Consider the following 17559-nt stretch of genomic DNA (forward strand, 5'->3'; position numbering starts at 1 on the left):
GACTATGAGGTTATTGTAAGGGGACGTAATTCTAAAAAGAGAACACAAAATGTTATTCTGAAAAAATCAAAGCAGCTTGTATAATTTGTTTCCACTATGTGCATTTTTATTTACATCTTCATAAACCAGAAGAATCGTAGATAGCTATGCATGCGACCATCGATATTATCTACATGAACGCAGAAGAATATCTGCATGTATATATGGTGATCCATGGCCCAGTGTGTGAACGGCTGCAAAAGCAAGTTGAAAGAAAATGTACGTGTCCTGCAAGTAAAATAACCAGCCAACCGTAAACAAAAATAAACAGCCAGACAACAAAAGCCAGGGGGAAGGCTACGCCAGGCAGAAGAGCCACGCACTGGCTCCCAGCATGAAGGTCTCCAGGAGGCGAGTGGGCTCCAGGCAGATTCTGCTTTGCCTGGGGTCAGGAACGTGACAGGGCCCATGACAGCTCATCTTACTGTAGACTCACAGATGTGAGTCGAATTTAGGGTTTTTGTTTTGTTCTGTTTTTGAAACAGGCTCTCGCTGTACAGTTCAGGGTGGCCTTGAACTTACTATATAACCAGACTGGCCTTGAATTTGTGGCAATCCTCCTGCCTCAGCCTCCCGAGTGCTAGAATTATAGTTATATGATACCACATCTGACTTGAATTTAGGCATTCTTGAAATTACAGTGTTCATGGTTTTCTCCTTATAAAATAGCTTTGCATTTTTCAGTACAAAATGATTGAACCCAGGCCCTGGGCACTGAGCTATATCTGCAGACTTTTTAAGTTTGGAGACAAGGTCTTACTAAGTTAGTAATGGTCCAGGATGGATTCCAGTTTGTGATCTAACCTTCCAGAATGCTGAAACCGTAGGCCCAGAGCATCATGCTTAGAAACCCTGAAGTGGGGCGTGTGTGCTGGCACGCTGCTCCTGTAATCCTAGCTACTCTGGAGGTTGAGACCAACCTGGGTGACTCAGGTCTCAGAGAGACCTCATGTCAAAACCAACAACAACAAATGATTTCCTACTGTGGCAGCGCCTCATAAAACTAAAAGTGAAAACGCCATTTGACCCCCCAGTGAGAGACATCATGTTACAGTGCTGTGCACAGCCATCTTCACAGCGGCACAATTTTTTTTTTTTTTTTTTAAGTTTGCATGATATATGGTTTTTTTTTTTTTTTTTAATTTTTATTTAAGGAGAAAAGAAAAGAAAGAAAAAAAAACAGTGAAGGGGTACAAGTTATACAGATTTACAGAATAAAAAAATGCGCAGTAGGAAATCACTAGTTAATGGATTACATATTGCCATCTTAGAAATAATTGTTCAAGTCACAAAATTAAAGCTTGTAGAGTGGACATTCCACCAATGATACTGCAAACAGTTCTGTTCAATGATCCAATAAAACTCTGTGATATCATTTTCTATCTTATACTTTTAAATATACATGCAGTTATATAGTTTAGAGCACTTTCTTTTCCTCTCTTTTGTACAGTGACTATTACACATTTTGGGTTTCATTGCTCCCACGGTTCTTGTTGCTTTTTTGGAAGAGAGTAAAACCAAATGTGACATAACAGAACAGAATCGGTCAAGTCAAAAGGGTGGACATAATAGATAATATAAAAACATAATACAAGGTGATCAACAATGGTTACCCTAATGCCTCCCGCTATTTCTAATAGAATTGCCTATATCATTAGTTGTAATACAATTGAACAAAACCGTAAAGAATAAAACCGACAAAACCAAAACATTGGAGACATTGTAGGTCTTCAAAAGTAGATAAAAGTCAACGAGAATGGGCATTATAATGAATCTCATTATCTTCTCAGCTGATGCCTAAACTTTCGAACCTGATACTATCCAGCAAAACAGAATATAGGAACCTCAGTCAAAAACAAGATGGTGAGAGTAATACAGGGCTTCAAATTGAGATAATAGAAAGTCAAAGTGGGTTACTATATTATATCCTGCTATATTTTTCCCTATAATTAAATGGGTAAAAATAAAAAAGTAAATAATGGAGTGGAGATTGAGAAAAAAAGAGGGCATAACAGCGAAACAGGGCAGATCAAAACATAACCATTTAAGCAGAATAGTGTTTCACCACCAGCTAATCCTGACCCAAAAATAGTTACCATATTGACTCCCTCCCTGAAGTCCTTGAGTACAACTTCATATACTGTAGCATTAAGTATATCAAAACAATGTAAATCCATTTAAGAGAATAACAGCATTATAGAGTATTTAGAATCGACTAACAGAAAATGAACAATGGTCTCTGTATAATCTCCTTGTCTTTAAAAGGTTTTTTCTTATACTATCGTACATAGTAAAATCCAATAAGATACAACCTGTTTAGACCATTGGAGACAGAAGAACAAAAGCTAGATGAGACTTCAAAACAAGATGGTACTAAATCAGCATTACCTATTAAGATGTCATTTTCTCCAAAAAAAGCTGTTCCTATCATCCAATCTTCTCTGTCTCATTTCTGTTGAGCTCTTTTTCTGTCAGTAGCTGTCAGTTTGTCTTCTTCGTTTTGGTCTCTGCTCTATTCGTTGTGGCCTCCCCGCCCCTATTTCTGGGTTCTTTGTATTTTTCTTTTTTTAGAATATCCTGCAATACTTTCTGTAGGGTTGGATTGGTGGTTGCAAATTCCCCCAGTTCCTCTTTATCTTGGAAGCACCTCGTTTTTCCATCAATTTCCAGGGACAGTTGTGCAGGATATCTCAATCTTGGCTGTAGATTATTATCTTTCAAAGCTTGAATTATTTCTCCCCATGCTCTTCGTGATTTGATGGTTTGTGAAGAGAAATCTGCTGTAATTTTGATGGGTCTTCCCTTGTAAGTGATCTGTTTCTTGTCTCTTACAGCTTTTAATATTCTGTTCTTGTATTGAATTTCTGGAATTTTTATTATTATATGCCTGGGTGTTTCTCTGTTAGGGTTGTAGGTAGCTGGGGTCCTGTATGCCTCATACATTTGAGTATCTTTACCTTTTGCTAAATTAGGAAAATTCTCCTGGATTATTTCTGTGAGTAGCTTTTGTAGTTCACTTGTTTGTGTCCCTACTTCTTCTTTTATGTTCTTAATCCTTAAGTTATGGCTCCTCTTATCATCTTCTTGTCTTTGTATTATTGCTGTGTGTTTCTTTGTTATTTTTAAGAAGTTTTTCATTTCATTCTCCCATGTTTCAAGTCTGCCCTCCAATTCAGATAGTCTGTCCTTAGTTTCTTTCAAGCTGTTATGCCAGTCTTGGGTATACTTCTTGATTTCTTGATAGTCCCTTTGCACCTGCTTCACATACTCAATGCTTTCTCTGTTTTCTCCATCAAGCAATTCAGCCCTCTTTTTCTGTTCTTCCACTCCACCATCTGCTTTTTCCTGGGTGGTGCTTAGCATTTCTCTAACTATTCTGCATACTTCTAGCTTCAGGTCATTGATAACTTCATTCCTGAATTGGTCTATGAGGCTCTCTAAATGGCGCTTAATGTATATTGGTACAGTGTCCACTATTGCCTGATTCTCAGGATTGGGGGTCGAGGAGCCTTTTTTGTTGCTTCCCTTCCCCATATTTTCTGTTCCTTATAAAATGTAATCTTACACAGGAGGCCCGGCTTCCCTGCCTGTCAGCTACAGCTTGATCGAATTGCGCTGGCTAGTTGTTCCAGCTCACCGCTGCGCCCCAGGGAGTTGCGGAGGAGGCAGCCTACGCGGAAGTCGGTCGCTCCTCCGGGCCACCGTCAGGCTCTGGGATCTGGGCTAGGCCAGCCTAGGGAGTCCGCGAGCAGCGTCCCTCCGGCCAGGCACCTTTCACCAATCCCGTCCGAGAGGGAAATGCGCGGCTGCAGTTGCCACTGCGCCCTGCTCTTACAGGACTGCCCGCGCCCAGAAAATCCTCCGCTGGAGTCAGACTGCGGTAGGGAGTCAGTTCCTCGCTCACCTTGCCACCAGTCAGCCTTCCTTCCTGCCCGTCGCGTTTCCGAGACCGTTCCCAGACGCCCGTTCCCAGAGCTCGGGGGTCGCGTCTCTCCTTGCTGAGCCGCTGTGGAGGTAGCCGGCCGCCGCGCAGCGGGAAATCCAAGCCGCGGTTTCCAATGGCGCGGAGTCGAGCCTCCACACCGAGATTTTTCTGTTCCTATTTTAGCGCCAGGACTGTATTCCAAGTTGGATTCTCTCAGCCCAGTTCGTTCCTGAGTCAGCAGAGCATATCTCTACTGGTTCGTATCTCCTTAATCCGCATCATTCCTGGCCTCTGAGCCGAGCCTTTAGAGAGCGTTCAGTAGTTGCTGTTGTCTGTCCGCCATGTTCTCCAGAGTCCCACAGCGGCACAATTTAAAATAGCTAAATCTTAGAAGCAGCCTATGCCCACCAACAGAAAATGTGGTGTTTACACACAGTGGAGCACTACCATGCCACAAAGAATGGTAAGCTGAGTCATTTGTAGGAAAATGGTGTGCTTTGAATCCATAATGTTAAGTGAAGTAAACCAGACACACAAGTGCAAACGTCAGATTCTTTCTCTTACGTCAGAAACTCAGAATATAAAGTGAAAAATAAAAGACAGTAAGGAAAAAGAGAAAACAGTTATTCTAACAGAATGGTCAGTGTATAAATTAAAGTGTAGCCTTGATTTAGTATAACGTTTTATGTGTTTCACATGCTCTTTGGCCTCTTTAGCCTGGCTGTTAATCTGCATGGATGATAGCTTTATAAGGACTTGTAAGATTTTTCAAAAAATTTTTGAAGAGAACAAAACAAAACCAAACAGAACAAAGCAGATCAAAACAAAACAATGCAATCAACACAAGATTTCAAAATAAGACAACAGGAAATCAACAGTGGCTACCATAATGTCTTTTGTCTTCTTCGAAATCGCTGTCCATACCTTCACACACTATGAAGGACTTATAAATGAACAAATCTGATGCTGGTAAAAAAAAAATGGGAGCAGAGAGGAAGGGGAAAAATGCAGTTACGATGTGTCATACACATGCACCAGTTCCCCACAATGAATGTAATCAATTTGTACTGCAAAATGTACTGATACAAATTTAAAAAAATACACCACCAAAGAATTAAAAAAACGGGTTTCCTGAAATATCTCTTTCTGGGATATATTCCAGAAGGGTCATAAAGCATCTTGCACAGAGAACCCTGCATGTCACCCTTGGAGATCCTCCCTTGAAGCTCAGGAATGGAATGTGCTGTCTGCCTCGGGGCACTGCTTCAGGTTACAACTGGCCACTGCGTTTCCTTTCATGTGACAGCAGTGTTTGGCCCTGGCTTACTTAGAAGCAGACCACAGTGAAACCCCACAACTTCTCCAGCCCAGTCTCCAGCTGACCAGAGGCCATTAGCAGGCTTAACTCACACATCCAGCCACAACCTGCAGCCCTGGCTGCCTCCTGGGCTTCCTCTATCTCCCATAGTAGTCCCTTGGCAGGTCTTCCGGCCCCCAGGTGACATCTATCATCACCAGGCTCATTTTTACCCAGTTTCCGTTTGGAGACTCATGCAGACCCGTTCTCTGGGGAGAAGACTCAGTAAATGGATTCACTTACTTGGCCTCCTCCCAACATGCACTGACTCCAACTCCCCACATCTTTGTGAAGACACCACTGGACAGTGCTCCTGATGTGGTCATTTGCCCAAGAGAAACCCCACCCACCCAGGCTCTGTGTCCTCTGTGCAGATTAGAGGCACGCTAAGGAGCAGCGGAGACAGGGAGATATGAGACAGCTCAGGAACCAGGCAGACAGAAGAGAAAGTCAAAAAAAGGTTGATCCCCCTCCCCCCTTTCTGCCTAGCAACCTGGGCGCCACTTGGGACCTGGTACCTCCTTGGGAACAGCGCTGCAAGCAGCCAGGAGCATGTGGTCCTGTAATTCAGAGATAGCACTGCTGTGATATGCTTATATAATATTGTAACTTGTGTACATCCCTCCCTGGATTTGAGTCAGAATACTTAAACGATCTTCTCCTTGTAAATGAGAGAGGAGGAAGGCGTTTGTTAGTTGGACAGTGTCTGGTGAAGAACAATACTGTCTCAATGTTACATTATACTATGTTTGCTGGTGCTGTCTTTATACAGTGAAACCACAGCTTTGTAGCACAATAAGAAACAAAACCTTCAATTCTTCATTTAAAAAAAAGGAAAGAGAGGAAGGAAACAACTGGGAGGACACCAAGGAATGACAGGATGAGCTCATGGGGCAGGGAGCCTCCTGAGCTGGGAGGGAAGGCCCCGCATTACACCTCTCAACACGGTGGCGTCAGGCATCATTTAAATAGGAGGCTACCACAGTCGCACTGTGAAACAGTAACTTCAAGCTGTGCTTGGGAAATTCCACTTACTGTAAAAACTTTAATAAGACCCAGGCTTTTCACATGCAAAGTATAAAAACTGACAAAGAAAACCTCCATGCCCACCCCACCTCCCATTTAGGTGCTGGATGCATTACAGAAAAGTAAACCTGGAAGTGGAGTTCAGGGAAATCTACAGAACCCCATTTAACTCCCATCCCAGCTACTGAAAACTGGAAGATCACTGAGTCAAACAAATTAAACCAGTTCCAACCGGGCAGGGTGATACATGCCTGTAATCCCAGCACTGGGCGGGAGGATCACTGTGAGTTCACGGCCAGCCTAGGCTACATTATCAGTTCATGATTAGCATGAACTACAGTGAAACCTTGTCTCTAATTAACTAAATAAATAATTTTTTAAAAAGCAATTGCATGAAGTAAGCCAGTCTCAGAAAGTTAAAACTCTTGGAATTTCTCTTGCATAAGAATTCTAAAAATAGGGGCAAGCCAGGAAGAGAACAAGTCAGTGTCTCCTGAGATCCAGCCATGTTGGAACTTAGTGGGCTGAGCAAGAAAGCAACATGTCTTCCCTCCTGATGAGCAGCTGTAGTGTGAGCAAGTGTTGGGTGAGCCAGGAAGAGAACAACTGGGATGAGAATCAACGTGTCCCTCCCCCTCAAGCCCCCCTCGGTCCCCTCAGTTAGCAACTGGATGGTTTCCAGGTCAGCCGGAGTTGACAGCAACTAAGGCATATAAAGCACTAAATGCTTGTATTGTTGGGTTGATTTTGCTGACCGGAGGCCAGAGGTCTGAGCATCTCTGGGGAGATGGCTGTATGCAATATAGCAAATATGGGTGCTTCCTTCTATCTTGTCCTTGAAGGCCAATATTGTTTTCACTGCTTTGCTTTGTTCTGGTTGTCTTGCTCTATTCAATATTCTGTTTTGATAGGTTATAATGATGTTCTGTTTTTGGGTTTGATTTTACTATACCTGATTGAATGGACGAGTATTGTGAAGATAACTAGATATACTATGGAACCTATTACTGTTATCCTGGTATCCTGCTCTGAAGTTCTGTTCCAATTTCATTGCATTGTCTCGGTTGGCTTTGCTCTGTCTTGTTCTGTTGTATTTTACTACCTTCTAAATAAACAAAAATTGTAAAAACAAATACAAATCAAAGAAGAGGGCACAGGAAACTAGAAGGTAGTCTAGTGATGGAAAGGGAACCAGGGAGAGGGAAGAAACAGGAGACAATGCAGGTGAAAATAAAAATATATTCTATGCATGTGCCAGTGAACTATCATTAATCTCATCATTCTGTAGTATTAATAGGAACCAATGGAAAAACTCAGGGCTCATCTCTTCTGTTACCAAACAAACTCATGGAAGATCGCTTTGGGAAAATGAATGATTTTTCAATCCAGCTTGACAGCATGAACTGAGGAGTTACTTTTGGTATTTATTACATTCTCAGTAGGTAAAGTTGTTTACCAGAAAGCCCCAGAATAATTCGTATTTGACATTCTTTCTCTTGACCATAAGCTATTTTTATTTCATTACTTTGACAAAAAAAGAGTATGTTTTCTTTCTTGTCTATCCTTACATTGGGCTTAACATATTTCTAAAATTTTTGACAAATGCTTTCAAAGGCCTTACTTTTTTGATCCAGTATTTCATAGTGAATTTATTTTTAATGTTGTTTTGTCAAGGGAGATGTACTTTTCTTTTTCTATAAAATTTACTTCATTAAAAAGAAAGGAAATCCTGATGCATGTTATAACATGATGAACCTTGAGGGTATTATGCCAACTGAAATAAACCAGTCACAATAGGACAAAAATTGTAAGATGCCTTTCATATCAGGCATCTAAAGTAATCAAATTCATCTAAACAGATAATGGAACAGTAGCTGCCAGGGAGGGGCTGACAAGGTGGGAGAGGAATTATCTAGTAGGTATCAGACTTGTTTTTTTTTTTTTTTTTTTTTTTTTTTTTTTTTTTTTTTGGTGGTACTAGAACTCAAACTCATAGCCTTGCACTTGCCAGGCAGGTGCTTGCCAGGCAGGCACTATGCCACTGAGCTAAATCCCTAGCCCTGACATCAGACTTTTCAACAACAATTCACTTATCTTTAGATGATAAAATGACACATTTTAAAAACTCAAATATTCCATAGTTAGACTGAACTCCTCAGGCACATCATTAGGAGCATTTTGGGACTCAGGAAATTCAGTTGCCATAAACTTGCTGCATAATCTTAATCTAATGAATGATATTCAGACAGTAGAAGTAATTGAAGAGATATCAACATTCACCTATCATGTTATCAATGACTATATATCTATGGAACTAAGAATAACTGATGTTTTTAAGGGAGGCATCAGATAGTCATTGAAGAGGCATCCAACATTCACTGATCAGTGTTAATCCATGAATGTTATATTTATCTGTGGAACTAAGAATAACTGATATACTTAAGGGAGACCAAGTATTTACTATCTTTATACACTGATACTATGGATATTAAATTATGAAACTACTAAAAAAAATCACCGTCCTACTACAGAAACTATGGTGTAAAGCAGTATAATTTCAATACCATCGAAACAACTAGAAATAAATGACTGCAATAAAACTACCAATAGGCAGGCTTCCGGGAGAATATGGCGGATAGTTAACAGCAACTACCGGAGGCTCTCAGAAAGGCTCGGCTCAGAAATCAGGAATGATGCGGACTAAGGAGACATGAGCCGGTAGAGATATGCTCTGCTGACTCAGGAACGAACTGGGCTGAGAGAAACCAACTTGGAATGCAGTCCTGGTGCTAAAATAGAAACAGAAAAGACTCGGTGTGGAGGCTGGACCCCGCGCCATTGGAAACCGCGGTTTGGATTTCCCGCCACTCGGCGGCTGACTGCCTCCACAGCGGCTCGGCAAGGAGAGACGCGCAGAAGCTCTGGGAATGGGAGTCTGCGAACGGAGTCGAAAACAGGACGGACAAGGAGGCGTACACTGACTGGTGGAGAGGTGAGTGAGAGAAACTGATACTCCACCACAGTTTGACTCCAGCGGAGGACTTTCTGGGCTTGGGCAGTCCTGTAAGAGCAGGGCGCGGTGGCGACTCCAGCCACACATTCCCCTCTCGGACGGGATTGGTGACAAGTGCCTGGCCTGCGTGATGCTGCGGGCGGACTTGGTAGGCTGGCCTAACCCAGATCCCAGAGCCTGACGGTGGCCCGGAGGGGCGACTCCCGCGTAGGCTGCCTGTCCGTAACTCCCTGGTACGCAGCGGTGGGCGGGAACACCTAGCCAGCGCAATTTGATCAGGCTGTGGCTGACAGGCAGGGAAGCTGGGCCTCCTATGTAAGCTTGCATTTTATAAGGAACGGAGAAAATGGGGAAGGGAAGCAACAAGAAAGGCTCCTCGGCCCCCAATTCTGAGAAACAGGCAATAGCGGACACCGCACCAATAGACATTAAGCGCCATATAGAGAGCCTCATAGACCAATTCAGGAATGAAGTTATCAACGACCTGAAGCTAGAAGTATGCAGAATAGTTAGAGAAATGCTAAGCACCACCCAGGAAAAAACAGATGGTGGAATGGAAGAACAGAAAAAGAGGGGAGAATTGCTTGATGGAGAAAACAGAGAAAGCATAGAGTACGTGAAGCAGGTTCAAAGAGACTATCAAGAAATTAAGAAGTCTATCCAAGACTGGCATAACAGCTTGAAAGAAACTAAGGACAGACTATCTGAGCTGGAGGGCAGACTTGTAATATGGGAGAATGAAATGAAAAACTTCTTAAAAATAACAAAGAAACAAACATCAATAATACGAAGACAAGAAGATGAGAAGAGGAGCCATAACTTAAGGATTAAGAACATAAAAGAAGAAGTAGGGACACAAACAAGTGAACTACAAAAGCTACTCATAGAAATAATCCAGGAGAATTTTCCTAATTTAGCAAAAGGTAAAGATACTCAGATGTATGAGGCATACAGGACCCCAGCTACCTACAACCCTAACAGAGAAACACCCAGGCATATAATAATAAAAATTCCAGAAATTCAATACAAGAACAGAATATTAAAAGCTGTAAGAGACAAGAAACAGACCACTTACAAGGGAACACCCATCAGAATTACAGCAGATTTCTCTGCACAAACCATCAAATCACAAAGAGCATGGGGGGAAATAATTCAAGCTTTGAAAGATAATAATCTCCAGCCAAGATTGATATATCCTGCACAACTGTCCCTGGAAATTGATGGATAAACAAGGTGCTTCCAGGATAAAGAGGAACTGGGGGAATTTGCAACCACCAATTCAACTCTACAGAAAGTATTGCAGAATATTCTAAAAAAAGAAAAATACAAAGAACCCAGAAATAGTGGCGGGGAGGCCACAATGAATGGAGCAGAGAACAAAATGAAGAAGACAAACTGACAGAAAAAGAGCTCAACAGAAATGAGACAGAGAAGACTGGATGATAGGAACAGCTATTTTAGAGAAAATGACATCTTAATAGGTAATACTGATTTAGTATCATCTTGTTTTGAAGTCTCATCTAGCTTTTGTTCTTCTGTCTCCAATGGTCTAAACAGGTTGTATCTTATTGGATTTTATTATGTACGATAATAGAAGAAAAAACCTTTTAAAGACAAGGAGATTATACAGAAACCATTGTTCATTTTCTGTTAGTCGATTCTAAATACTCTGTAATGCTGTCATTCTCTTAAATGGTTTAACATTGTTTTGATATACTTAATGCTACAGTATACGAAGTTGTACTCAAGGACTTCAAGGAAAAAGTCAATATGGTAACTACTTTTGGGTCGGAATTATCTGGTGGTGAAACACTATTCTGCTTAAATGGTTATGTTTTGATCTGCGCTGTTTTGCTGTTATGCCCTCTTTTTTCTCAATCTCCACTCCATTATTTACTTTTTTATTTTTATCCGTTTAATTAAAGGGAAAAAATAGCAGGATATAATATAGTAACCCACTTTGACTTTCTATTATCTCTATTTGAAGCCCTGTACTACTCTCACCATCTTGTTTTTGACTGATGTTCCCCTATTCTGTTTTGCTGGATAGTATCAGGTTCGAAAGTTTAGGCATCAGCTGAGAAGATAATGAGATTCATTATAATGCCCATTCTCATTGACTTTTATCTACTTTTGAAGACCTACAATGTCTCCAATGTTTGGTTTTGTTGGTTTTGTTCTTTACTATTTTGTTCAATTGTATTATAACTAATGATATAGGCAATTCTATTAGAGATAGCGGGAGGCATTATGGTAACCATTGATGATCACCTTGTATTATGTTTTTATATTATCTATTATGTCCACCCTTTTGACTTGACTGATTCTGTCCTGTTATGCCAGACAAGGGAAAATATAGCACCAGAAAAAAACAAGAATTCCAAGAAGACTACAGAGCAAAATCCCATAGTGACAGGTGCCAGATCTGGGGTCAGCTGGTCCATTAACAATAACAATGTAGAAGACTTAAAAAGGGATATTTCAGTGAATAAGAAGGGAGTGGTAAAGGGTTGAGGGGATGACATCTGGTTCATCTGGTCTTAGAGGAAGGAGTTTTCAAACAGAATGCATAGATGAACTAATTAGTAATTAAGTACAAAAGAAAGCAAATTTAAAATATGATAATAACTTATAAACTACCAAATATAATAAGCAAGTGATCAGTTTACAAATATATGTTGAATTTCTGCACATTAGCAATGAATAAACCAAAAATGAAATTTTAAGAAATTTCATTTATAACAATATCAAAGAGAACAAAACACTTAGAAAAAATTGAACAAAAGAAGCATAGAACTTATACTATAGAAATGACAACATTGCTGACATCAGTTAAAGAGGATGGAAGTAGCCAAGCACCATGGTAATGCCTGAAGCAGCTCCTCAGGAGACTGAGGCAGGAAGGGTCACAAGTTCAGAGCCATCCTGAATAAATTAGCAAGACTATCTCAAAGTAAAATTTAAAAAGTGCTGGTAATGTACCTTATAAACTGGAAGAACTAATATTGTTAATTGGAAATATTTCCCCGACAGACAGACCTACAGAGTCAGAGCTCTCTTAGCATCTCAGTTGCTTTCTCATAGAAACTAGCAAACTAATCCAAATATTCTTGTGAAAACTCAAGAGACTTCCAATAGGCTTAGCAATCTTGAAAAAGAAGAATGAGAGTTGGAGGGGTCACACTTGTACTTCCAAAACTAACTATGAAATAGCAATATCAAGAGAGCATGACAGGGGAGAACATGGCAGACAGATACAGCAGCTACAGAGGCTCTCTGAAAGACCCAGCTTAGAATTCAGGAATGGTGCTGAGTAAGGAATCATAAGCAAGAGGAGATATGCCCCGGTGACCCAAGAACGAACTGGGCTGAGAGAAACCAACTGGGAATGCAATCCTGGTGCTATAACAGGAACAGATAAAGCTTCTGTGTGGAAGCTGGAGCCCGCGCAATTGGAAGCCGCGATTTGGGTTTCCTGCTGCCGCCGCTGCGTCTGAATTGGCTCGGCAGGGAGAGAGACGCGGAAGCTCTGAGAACGGGAATCGGTGAACGGAGTTGAGAGCGGGACGGGCGGGGAGCCATGCATCCACCTCTGGTGAGTGAGGGAAAACTGAGTCTCTTCCCCACGGTCTAGGAGACTCCAACAGAGGACATTCTGGGACCGGGCAGACTTGCAGGAACAGGGTGCTGCAGTGACCTCAGTCACCAATCCACCTCTCGAGCGGGATTGGTGAGCAGTGCTAGCCCATGTGACGCTGCTGGCTGAGACCCAGTAGGCTAGCACAGTCCAGGTCCCAGCTCCTGAAGGTGACCTGGAGGGGCGGGCCCCGCATAGGCTGCCTGGTCTGCAACTTCCTGGTGCACTGCGGTGGGTGGGAACACCTAGCCGGCGCAATTCAATCAGACTGTGGCTGACAGGGAAGGAAGCTGGGCCTCCTATATAAGCTTGCATATATAAGGAACAAAGAATATGGGAAGAAGCAGCAACAAGAAAGGGTCCTGAGCCCCCAATCCTGAGAAAGAGGCAACAGCAGACACAGCACCAATAGACATAAAGCGCTATCTCGAGAGCCTCATAGACAAGTTCAGGAATGAAGTTATTAATGACCTGAAGCTAGACATAAGCAGAATAGTTAGAGAAATGCTAAGCACCACCCAAGAAAAAACAGATGGTAGAATGGAAGAACAGAAAAAGAGGGGAGAATTGTTTGATGAGAAAATAGAGAAAGCATAGAATACATGAAGCAGGTTCAAAGAGATTATCAAGAAACTAAAAAGTCTATCAAAAACTGACATAACAGCTTGAAAGAAACTAAGGACAGATTATCTGAACTGGAGGGCAGATTTGTAATATGGGAGCATGAAATGAAAAACTTCTTAAAAATAACAAAGAAACAAACAGCAATAATACAAAGACTAGAAGATGATAAGAGGGTCTATAACTTAAGAATTAAGAACATAAAAGAAGAAGTAGGGACACAAACAAATGAACTACAAAAGCTACTCACAGAAATAATCCAGGAGAATTTTCCTAATTTAGCAAAAGGTAAAGATACTCAGTTGTATGAAGCATACAGGACCCCAGCCACCTACAACCCAAACAGAGCAACACCCAGGCATATAATAATTAAAATTCCAGAAATCCAATACAAGAACAGAATACTAAAAGCCGTCAGAGACAAGAAACAGATCACTTACAAGGGAACACCCATCAGAATTACAGCAGACTTCTCGGCACAAACCATCAAATCACGAAGAGCGTGGGGGGAAATAATTCAAGCTTTGAAAGATAATAATCTCCAGCCAAGATTGATATATCCTGCACAACTATCCCTGGAAATTGATGGAAAAACAAGGTACTTCCAGGATAAAGAGGAACTAGGGGAATATGCAACCACCAATTCAACCCTACAGAGAATATTGCAGGATATTCTAAAAAAGAAAAATATGAAGAATCCAGAAGTAGCGGCAGAGAGGCCACAATGAATGGAGCAGAAATGAGGCAGAGAAGATTGGATGATAGGAACAGCTATTTTGGAGAAAATGATGTCTTAAGAGATAATACTGATTTAGTATCATCTTGTTTTGAAGTCTCATCAAGCTTTTGTTCTTCTGTCTCCATTGGTCTAAACAGGTGGTATTTTATTGGATTTTATTATATATTATAGTATAGGCAAAACCTTTTATAGACAAGGAGATTATACAGAAACCATTGTTTATTTTCTGTTAGTTGATTCTAAATACCCTGTAATACTGTCATTCTCTTGAATGGTTTTACATTGTTTTGATATATTTGATGCTACAGTATACGAAGTTATGCTCAAAGATTTCAAGGAAAGAGACAATATGGTAACTACTTTTATGTCGGGATAATCTTGTGGTGAAACACTATTTTGCTTAAATGGTTATGTTATCTGCGCTGATTTGCTGTTATGCACTCTTTTATCTCAATCTCCATTTTATTATTTACTTTTTTTACCCTTTTAATTAAGGGAAAAATAAATTAAAAAATAGCAGGATATATTATAGTAACCCACTTTGACTTTCCATTATCTTGATTTAAAGCCCTGTATTGCTCTCACCATCTTGTTTTGACTGATGTTCCTCTATTCTGTTTTGCTTGATAGTACCAGGTTCGAAAGTTTAGGCAACAGCTGTGCAGATAGTAGGATTCATTATGACGCCCATTCTGGTTGACTATTATCTACTTTTGAAGACCTATAATGTCTCCAATGTTTTGGTTTTGTTGGTTTTGTTCTTTACTGTTTTGTTCAATTTTATTATAACTAATGATATAGGCAATTCTATTAGAGATAGCGGGAGGCATTATAGTAACCATTGTTGATCACCTAGTATTATGCTTTTACATTATCTATTACGTCCACCCTTTTGATTTGACTGACTGTTCTGTTGTGTCACATTTAGTTCTACTTTCTTCCAAAAAAGTAATAAGAACTGTGGGAACAACAAAACCCAAAATGTGTAATTGTCATTGTACAAAAGAGAGGAAAAGAAAGTGCTCTAAACAATATAACTGCATGTATCTTTAAGTGTATAAGATAGATAATGATATTACTGAGTTTTGTTGGATCATTGAACAGAACTGTTTGCAGTCTCTGTTGGAATGTCCACTTTATAAGCTTTAATTTTGTAACTTGAACAACTGTTTTTGAGATGACAAAATGTAATCCATTAACTAGTGATTTCCTACTGTTTATTTCTTTCTGTAAATTTGTATAACTTGTACCCTTTCTCTGTTTTTTTTTCTTTTCTTTTTCTCCTCAAATAAAATTAAAAAAACAAAAAGAGAGCATGACACTGGCACTAGAGTAGACATAAAGATTAATGTAAAGGATTAAGAGTACAGAAATAAACCCTCAGGTTTATGGTCAATTGATTTCATCAGTGTCCCTGGAAAAGTGTCCTTTCAATAAATGGTGGGGAGACAATGATCCCCACATGTAGAAGAATGAGGCCGTACTCGTACCACACACCACTGAAAAACTAACACAAAATGGATGAGATTTAAATGAGAGTCAAAACTTAACTTTTACCAGGAAACATGATTTTATTACAAGGTATACGTTTTTGTGACCTTGGAGCTGTCAATTCTCAGATAAAACACCAAAAACAAGCAAAAAAGGCAACAAAGTAAAACAGAAAAATTGGACTTTACTCAAAATTTTAAAAAGTTTTTCTTCTTCAAAGGGTACTAACAAGAAAATGAAAAGACGACTCACATAATGAGAGAAAATATTTGGAAATAATTTATTTGATAAAAGTACACCCAAAATACATTGAGTGCTGATTACCCAGTAATACAGATAAATGACTCAATTTTAAAAGAGGCAACTGATCTGAGCAAAGCAGACAAACAGCCAGTGAATACCAAAAAACATCACTGGTCATCAGAGAAATTGATCCCCTAGCGAGATACCACTCACACCCAGCAGTAGGGCTAGAATTAACAAGGCAGATAATAAGGACACAGAGAAGCCAGGACCTTCGAAAACTGCTGGCAGGAAGGTACAGGAGCACAGCTACCTTGTTAAAGAGTCAGGCTGTTCCTCAAAAAGCTAGACACAGAGTTATCATTTACCTAACAACTCCAGTGTAATATGTAGGACAAATAAAATCTTTTCTACCAAAAAAAAAAAATTCTGTACACAAATATGCTGTGTTCCTAGCAGCATTTTTTTGTTTTTTGTGCTGGGTATCGAACTCACAACTTCACGCTTGCAAAGCAGGCACTTATAGCAACATTATTCTTAATAGTCCAAAGTAAAAATAATCCAAACGTCCCTCAACTCACTGGATAAACAAAACGTTTGTTTAATTACTTATTTATACTATTTATGCAAGATTTTTGTGACATGTCTTAAATGCAATTGATCATTGAAGTCCAGAGTCTCACAGCCTCCTCTTGAAGGTGGGTATTTGCAGCTCACTAACAAGTGAGCAGAAGTAGCTCTAGGAACTGGTGAGAGATCATGAAGTTAATTAAGAAAAGAAGTTAAACATTTCACTGTGACAATTGGACCCTCAGCCCTTTGCTGTTGATCATCAAACATACCATTCTGACTTTCTCTTACAGACTATTAAATCTCCTGGTACAAAGTTTTCCCAGGCAGCATGTAAAATGAACATCCCATGTTTCCCAAAAAGTATGTTTAAAAGAAGTAACTAAAGGCTGTGTATTTTATGTCAAAAGTCACAGTCCTGAGATGGACTATCAGGCTCCAATAATTAACAGGCTGGTTTTAACCACAGAAACTATGGGATATATTGCTGATTACAGTTGGTAGTGGTGTCATTTGGATATACAAGTTTTCTCCTTCAAGAAAGAGACGCAACAAAATTAAAGTGCAGGTGAAGCACTGTCTTCCAGGCTTCATCAGAAGCCATCACTGCTAGCACCTTGTTCCTGGATTTAGTCGTTGCTCAACAGTGGTAAGTTTGCATTGTTTAAGTCATCCAGTCTGTTCTTTAACGGCAGCTCAGGCAGGCTAACACACTACGTAAAAGAGTTCTGGAAAAGTCTTTGCATGACCCACAATGGTTTTATCTCCCTGCTGGAGAGACAGTCTGCAAAGGCCCCTGGGGTTCCAAAAGTGCCACTTTGGAGAAGGCTGGAGCAAAAGTTTTTGCTCACAACCAGGTGTTACTTCAAAGTAGGGATTCTGCCTCTTATTATTTTCC

This window comes from Cavia porcellus, unplaced genomic scaffold (genome assembly GCF_034190915.1).
Source record: "Cavia porcellus strain 051 isolate PalLab524CR breed Dunkin Hartley unplaced genomic scaffold, mCavPor4.1 scaffold_17, whole genome shotgun sequence".
NCBI lineage: Eukaryota > Metazoa > Chordata > Mammalia > Rodentia > Caviidae > Cavia > Cavia porcellus.